Source organism: Eurosta solidaginis, chromosome 4, assembly GCF_040869045.1.
Source record: "Eurosta solidaginis isolate ZX-2024a chromosome 4, ASM4086904v1, whole genome shotgun sequence".
Lineage (NCBI taxonomy): Eukaryota > Metazoa > Arthropoda > Insecta > Diptera > Tephritidae > Eurosta > Eurosta solidaginis.
The window spans coordinates 109,150,773-109,159,027 of record NC_090322.1 but is presented as its reverse complement, the minus strand read 5'-3'; the positions used below and the strand labels follow the sequence as shown (position 1 = coordinate 109,159,027).

Genomic DNA, 8,255 nt, shown 5'->3' with positions numbered 1-8,255 from the left:
ATCAGTCGCAGTTACAAGTAATAAACCCCCACTCGTCAGGGATTGTATAGCGCCATCCAGAAAGCGATTCGGACAACCATAAGGATCTAGGTCTATAACATCGAAACGCTTCTCATATGAAGTTGAAAGGTACATGAGAGTCCTATTGCGAATTTTATTATTATTACAGTTAAATCACTAGCTATTGATTCGTATATCAAACCTACATTGCATACCCTTCGCTTGGCACAATTAAATGTTCCACTCCATTGTGTCGCATATTTACGCTAATGGAATCTACTGCCACCTTAGATAGATCATTTGCAACAATTTCACGCACGCCTGCTACTTCTTTTGCATAACGTATGCTACGTAAACCTGTTGCAGCAAGCGCTTCCAATATTCGCAGTACATCGTCGTATTTTACACCAGCCGTGTATGGTTTCTTGTCATTATCATTGCTTTCGTTTGTATTGTGTGCATTTTTATGCGCCGCCGCTTCCCGCTCTCTTATCAACCGCTTTGAGTATACATTAAGTACTGAAATACTTAAGTCACGATTAAATTCTTGTACTGGATTGTAGAATACGGCCCGCCGGCAATAATTTCTGTAGTGCTTTCTTTGATCACACGTTTGGGTGCTTTTTCGTTCGTAGCGATCTGTTAATTCATAAAATTTAGGCGATTTTGTTAATAACGCGAAGCATATATTTACCTTATTTTCAGCTATTTCCCCAACTTCCATTTTGGCCTTAAACTGCTGTGCATCCACGTTTTTGTTATCAGCTGTTCGGTGGTGGCATACGCTGAGCTGCTGCTTTCGTTGAACAGTGAATCGTGGAAACTGTTTCAACAGGCGAATATATTTAAGTATTACAGATGCATGACACTGTTTTTTTTATAAATCAACGATGATAGCCAGCCTGGGGAGGTTGTTGCTGCTGCTATCGTGGCATTGCATTACCTGGTTGCTGTTGTGGTATATACCTTGGTATAACTGGATGTGGCGTCATTGCTCCACCTGGTCCAGTTGATGCGAACCACGAACAACAACCACCACGACCTACACTGTTTGGGTCGCACTGTTTGGGCTGCTGCAAACACACCTCCGTCACAATAATTAATGGAGACCATAGATGGGTATCTCAACAAGAGAGGCTATTTTATTGCACACATAGCCGTTTTTTACACCGAATTTTCTAATCATTTTTTTCAATTTTGGATAATAAATCTTAATGGTATGTATTTTGTAAGTAGATCCATATAAGCACTGTAACAAGAATTTTTTTCTTGTATGTATGTGGAAATCAAAATTTACTATTCTGCATTAAAATTGCTCACGATTATTTATACTATGCAATTACATATTTCACTTTCTTTCTTTATAAACATGCACACATTGATATGAGTTTTTTTGCTAAAACACACTTTAGTAGACCAAAAAATATTAAAGAATGAATATATTAATTTCTGCAAAATGTAGTAAATACAGGTTGAAAAAATTAACCAAAAAATCGATTTGTCTTGCTGTCTCTGCTGAATTAGAAATGGCGGATTTTTTTGCACGCAAAAATTACGTATTTTGCTATCCCTATGAAAATAATAGGTGCGAGAGAGCACAATACATTGTGGGAAAGCAAATTTTGTCAGCATGCTATTTCATTTGCACAATTTTTCATTCCAAATCGTCACCCCTGTCAAAAATTCGTGTGGCTGTGTGCATTTTTGGTCACACGATTTTTGCAGGGAGAACAAGCATTTTATCATGTGAGCGTGGCTGTGTACGTGCGTGCTGCTACATATCGGGATGTTGCTGTCATATGTGCTTAGCCTAGTGCTTTTCAAAATTTTATACATCCGGTATTTTTTACATTTTAATACAACTCTGTTTAAGTTTCCAAAAATTTGATAGGGGCCTATAACGGCTGCTTTCGGCTTCACTATCATTGTGAATGATAACTAAGTGTGATATCTTATCTGTCAACTGCCTGACAGAATGTTCAATATGGCTACTTTTTAGCGTTTTGACAGCGTGTTCAATATGGCGGCGCCTATCTACAGCGGGTGATAGAAAGAGATACAGAATGAGACAGCGATAGTCAATTACAAATCAGGTGATCCAATCACTTTGGAAGTTTGACATCTATGGAGAAGATATCACACTTTGTTATCATTCACAATGTTCACTATTTCACGAAGCGCCGAGAAGCAGGCCATAGTGTACAAGTACAAGTGTGTTGACTTTTTTCTGACAGGCACTCGCTTAAGTGAGCATAACGGGAAAATCTGGGTTGGCATTGTTGTTTCGGTTGAAAACGGTCAATTAGGGTTCTGTGCAGAGACGTAAAAGATTGAAACAGGGTTTATGTAGTCAAAAAAGTGTTGCTCCTGTTCCACAGCATTTTAATTTTATATCATGGCGAAAATTGTTCAGTTCAGAGTAATTGATTTTCATTAAAAGTTTAATTTATTACGGAGGGTTACTCCTTTAAGTGTAAAAAGCAGAGAAAACGTAAAGTTTTTCAAATTATTGTGAAAAACTTTTTAATTTGAATTTCTGTGTAACAAAAAAATCTGGAGGTCAATTCCTGAAAAATGTACACTTATTGAAAACTCATTTGCACACACAATTTACACTTTGAACTTAGTTGTGTTTTTATGCACAAAATTTTGAAACTAAAAGCAAGATTTTCATTTGTCAGAAAAAAATAAAGAAAAAACGGCATAATGTCAAAAAACCCAATCGAAATACAAACTGGCTTGTTTGTTTTTTAATGAACTACGTTGTATTTTTTTTGTATTTCGTTAGTTTTTTTAATATACACCCCTATTCTGCATTTCGAAGACGTTCCCGTTCTACGCTCCGCTTTAATCGAAGATGGGTATTCTGCATTACGACGGAGTCGTAACGAGAAGAGGAAGAGCAAATGATTTTTCGAAATCAGCTGTTTGTACGGAATGTGTGAACATTGGAACAAAATAAATTAAAGACAGTTTTTAAAAAACACTGAAAAACGTTTATATTTGATTATCCACGGCATTTTGTACAAAAAAAAGCAATAAAATATATTGCCGCAGGTATATTTTTTTGAATGAAGTGCTTTTATAATTGTAAGTGTGTTTTTGTCGTTCTTTTGGCCAATTCCCTGCCGTGGCTACCAAGTTTTGTTAAAACGGATTCATGGTTCAACTATATAATTGAACCATGAACGGATTCCTGCACGAACATAGTTGACATTTTATGGATTCTAATTTCGTTGCACTGGCCTAAAATACGGTAATAGTCTAGTTGAGGGGTCGACTTCTAATACGCTACCAAATATATCGAGAGAGGTCTCAAACAACGCGTCTTGACATCAGTATTAATAATCCGATGGCGGAAAATAAAAATATTAACTCGTTCAAAAGATATTAACGAAAAACCGAAAAAAGACCCGCGGGTACCTCCGATACTTTATAAAGGTTTATTTATTCTTTCCGCAAGGATTTTTTACGTTTTTGCTTCACCTTCCTTTACTCCGGTAGGTTGCTTTGGCATATAACTGGACCCAACGAACAGAAACAAATTATAGCTGTCTACTTTAATGGAATCAATAGCCGCGGCATTATTTGTGGAGTTGGAAAGCAACGCATACGAAAATGGCCAGGCGAGAATGGAAAGGCAAATGTTGCGAGATTTGTGTAATCCATTTGAGATAGGTACACTGAAGCAGGCACGAATAAGTATGTAAGATTGAAATAATTTCCCTTTTAATTCTAATTATATGTTCTTACAGATATTAAAACTCGTTAAACCTAAGACTCATAATTTCTACTCTAACGCTCATTTTTTTGTAAAATTGTATTTTTCGCCATTAATAGTTATTAAAATATTCGTTCTTCGAAATCCTCGGTATTTTCTTGCGAAGCTTGCCTCCACAACAACTCCCGTTAGAGGACATTGAAGACAATTTGTGATCGGTCGCACCTATTGGATGGGGCGAAGCACCGCTACAACAACAACAGGGTGTTGCCAGCTAGTTTTGCACGTAAGAAAATTTTATTAGGTGGCACTACAGGTCGGAGGATTACCGTTCCTAAGCCCAGAGCATCTACGAAGGTGGCATCGGCCAAGGCATGAACTGCATTGGACCGATGTTGCGATCGTAAATATTCTAAGCTGGCTGTTCTGACATACGGTGTGGGGGACTAAAAGTTGATGACTCCTCACGCGGGTAAATGCTGGTGCTCGGCATTGCTACTGTCCATGCTACGTAGATTGTAGTGAAGAGTTGCAGCGGCCGCCTTAGGTGGAAGCGCGATTTGGCGCGAGCAAAAGTGGACAGAACCACAGCCTGGGACCGGGGTTAGGTGTAATGGATTAACTGGGAAGATCACGGAGATAGTCGATTGCATAAATCTTGTGTGGCTCCTTGCTGTTCACCCCCAAGGGCGTCACGTAGTCTACCCTCTGCTGCTCAGCAAGCCACAACAAGTACCCACTGCTGGTTGCGCCCTACGGCGCCACCAGTTCATACGGCCGCTCCCTCTCATAACTACAATCTCCTTAGTAGAGTGGGCAGCAATGCCGAGCATCAGCCCACGCCCCCGTCTTTTTCCTCCCTCTTTTCCGGCAGCAATCGTGTAGTTCAGAGAAACAGACTCTTAGCATCGTATGCTAGCACAGAATATATATATTTGCGACATCCGCCCAGTGCAGCCCTGCCTTGGACGGTGCCTCTTTCCTAGATGTTCTGGTCTGCGCGATCGCATCCCCCCGACAGGCTTCATTGCACCATGTTGCCAGTCCGCAAACCCAAATACACCGGGTACACCAATCCTTACCCAGGGATGTCCACTCCCATGGCCACAACAGCAATTGCGTCCTAGCCTTTCAGGCGTAGCCACCCGTCACTTACTCCTAGAGTGACCACGTCTCCCCCGTTGCACTACAGAATTCTGCAGTTAAACTGTAATGGATTAACTGGGAAGATCACGGAGATAGTCGATTTCATGAAGCGGCACAACATCCGCATTGCGGCGATTCAACAGATTAAACTCACAGCAAGATCTGCTCTGCAGACCAGCTCTGGGTATAATGTCCACAGAAAAGATCGCGGGAACGGGAATGAAGGCGGTCTCGCGTTTATCATACACCACTCAGTGCAATATCATATATTTGATCCCGACATCGGCCGTAGGGACAATGTCTTAGAACGTCCCGGCTTATCTGTCCGGTCAGGCGATGTAAACCTAGAAATCATCAACATCTACATCCCTCCTGCCACCTGCTGCCCCTGTGGAAACCACCCTAATATCAGTGCCTTACTCACTGGTGATAATCGTATTATCTTAGGTGATTACAATGCCCATCACGATCTATGGCATTCAAACTTGCAGGCGGACAGCAGGGGTGAGATGTTGGCGGATCAAATAGAAGAAATGACGTTCTGTACAATAAACGGAGACGCCCCCACTCGTATGGTAGCAAACTGTCACAGTACGCCAGATATTTCAATCGTGAGCGCAGGACTCGTGAACTGCGGCAATTGGCAACGGATGGTAACATTGGCATCCGACCACCACCTGGCTAAACTTATTTCGCTCGAGCGTACCGCCGACTTCATCGTCACCGAAAAACGCACGTGAGTACAAATCCTTTACAGACAGCCACTTTGCTGCCTTCCCTATCCCGACTGATGCTCCCCAAAGGGGAGAGTGCTTTCCGCAAGGTCATTGAATCCGCCTCGGCTCGCTTTATTCCCGCCGGAAGAATTCCCGAAATTCGGTCTCATAGCACAATGACAAAATTTCCATCGCCTTTGGCGAAAAAGTGCTGTCGGATGCGAAAATGCGCGAGCGCTTTTTGCCGGAAATATATATTGCATTCCATGGTTGACAAAGTTAGACGGAGGGCCAACAGACGCGCACATAAACATAAATTCAGCGCGTCCCCAATTACCATCACCGCCAAAGAGGTTGAGGATGCCATCCGTCATGCCAAACCATCTAAAGAAGTGGGCACAGACGGCATATCCATGCCGATGCTTAACCCCCTAGGGAAAGAGGGTTTCAAATATTCAGCACATGTCTTCAACCTGTCTATTTCCACCTTTGTCATACTCGAAAAATGGAAAATGGCCAAGACCTGGAAGGGCCAACCTTTTCCCCATGTCTTAAAAGGTGGACCGCAAATTATCTGGGTGGTCGGCAGGCATCGGTGCAATTTAGATACGCAACATCAAAACCAAGAAGAAATAAACAAGGCGGGCCACAGGGTGGTGTCCTATCCCCACTTTTGTTTAACTTCTACATATCAAAGCTACTTTCGCCACCAGTAGGAGTTACTATCGTTTCCTATGCCGATGACTGCACAATAATGGCCATAGGCCCAGGCCCACAGATCGATGAGCTTTGCAACAAAATAAACGGCTACCTCCCTGATCTATCCAGTTTTCTCACCTCGCCAAATCTGACTTTATCACCGACTAAAACATCGGCCCAGACGGCATAGCCATGCCGATGCTTAAAAGCCTAGGAGGGTTTCAAATATTTAGCGCATGTCTTCACCTGTCTCTTTCCACCTTTGTCATTCCCGAAAAATGGAAAATGGCCAAGGTGGTCCCGCTACTAAAGCCTGGGAAACCAGCTAACATAGGAGTCATATCGCCCGATATATCTCCTATCGCCAGTAACCAAGACGCTTGAAGCAATTTTGCTCCCATACTTCAAAGCAAATTTGCAGCTAGCCTGTCATCAGCATGGCTTTAGTAAACTCCATAGCACCACCACCGCGCTAAATTCCATTAGCATCCAGATAAATTGCGGTTTAAAACAAAACCCCACCATCGAAGAGTGCTTGTGCGCTAGACCTATCAAAAGCCTTTGATACGGTCAACCATGACATGTTACTGCAAGACCTGGAAGGGCCTACCTTTCCCCCATGTCTTAAAAAGTGGACCGCAAATTATCTGGGTGGTCGCTAGGCATCGGTGCAATTTAGAAACATCAAAACCAAGAAGAATTAAACAAGGGGTGCCACAGGGTGGTGTCCTATCCCCGCTTTTGTTTAATTTCTACATATCTAAGCTACCTTCGCCACCAGAAGGAGTTAATATCATTTCCTATGCCGATGACTGCACACTAATGGCCACAGGCGCAGGCACACAGATCGGTGAGCTTTGCAACGGAATAAGCGGCTACCTCCCTGATGTCTCCAGTTTTTTCGCCTCGCGAAACCTGGATTATCACCGACTAAATCCTCCGCGACCTTATTTACAACATGGCCGTCCCAAATGTCAACCATTTTACACATCCACGTCGATGGCACTACGCTACCGACTGTCCTACACCCCAAAATATTGGGTGTGACGTTTGATCAGGATCTACATTTTGGTGAGCATGCAGCCGCAATTGTACCAAAAATCCATAGCCGTAATAAAATTCTCAAATCCCTTGCTGGCAGTACTTGGGGAAAAGACAAAGAAACGCCCATTACCACATACAAAGCAATTGGCCAGCCGATTGCATTCTACGCGTCCCCTATATGATCGCCAAGCCTAAAGGGTACTCACTGGAAGAAACTACAGGCCTGTCAAAATACTGCCCTCAGAACCGCCACGGGTTGTCTTCTTATGTCCCCAGAAGACCATCTACATAATGAGACGAGAATACTCCCCATCAGGGAGAGAAATGAAATGTTAACCAAACAGTTCCTGCTGAATACCCAGAAACCTGGGCATTCCAACAGACATCTGATTAATGTGCCAACACCGCCCAAAGGCCTCAGAGTAATCTCCGTAAGCATTATGAGGAGATACGGCACCTGAGAACACAGCCGTATGAAGCCAAAAAACACAAGCAGGTCCTCAGTGAACTCCACAAACAAGCGTCGGACCTCTATGCCAGGAATTGCCCTGTGAATCCTGTATTCATAGAACAATACCCAAAACTGGCAGAAGAGGAACGGACATTCCCTACACTCCCGACACTCTAGCTCAACTTCGATCTGGATACTGTAACAGGTTAAACTCTTACTTATCCAGAATCAACCCCGACATAGAAAAGATATGTCCTGCTTGTAACGTGTCCCCACTTGACACCAACCACCTCGTCAACTGTATTGTGGTTGAAACAGCAAGTTTCAAGGTAATTAATATATTCGTTCTTCGAAAACCTCGGTATTTTCTTGCGAAGCTTGCCTCCACAACTCCCGTTAGAGGATATTGATGACAATTTTTGATCGGTCGAACCTATTGGATGGGGCGAAGCACTGCTACAACAACAACAACTCACCT

At 42.8% G+C, this 8,255-nt stretch overlaps 1 long non-coding RNA gene across 2 annotated transcripts; it reads left to right on the top strand.

Annotated features, from left to right (window-relative positions):
- The first annotated feature begins 2,923 nt into the window (after positions 1 to 2,923).
- LOC137248115 (uncharacterized) lies at positions 2,924 to 3,865 on the top strand. Of its 2 annotated transcripts, none has more exons than XR_010952075.1 (3): positions 2,924 to 3,057; positions 3,505 to 3,702; positions 3,756 to 3,865. It is a non-coding gene; the product is annotated as an uncharacterized lncRNA (long non-coding RNA). The 2 variants fall into 2 exon arrangements; XR_010952074.1 differs by having other exon boundaries at positions 2,950 to 3,441.
- Positions 3,866 to 8,255: the final 4,390 nt, after the last annotated feature.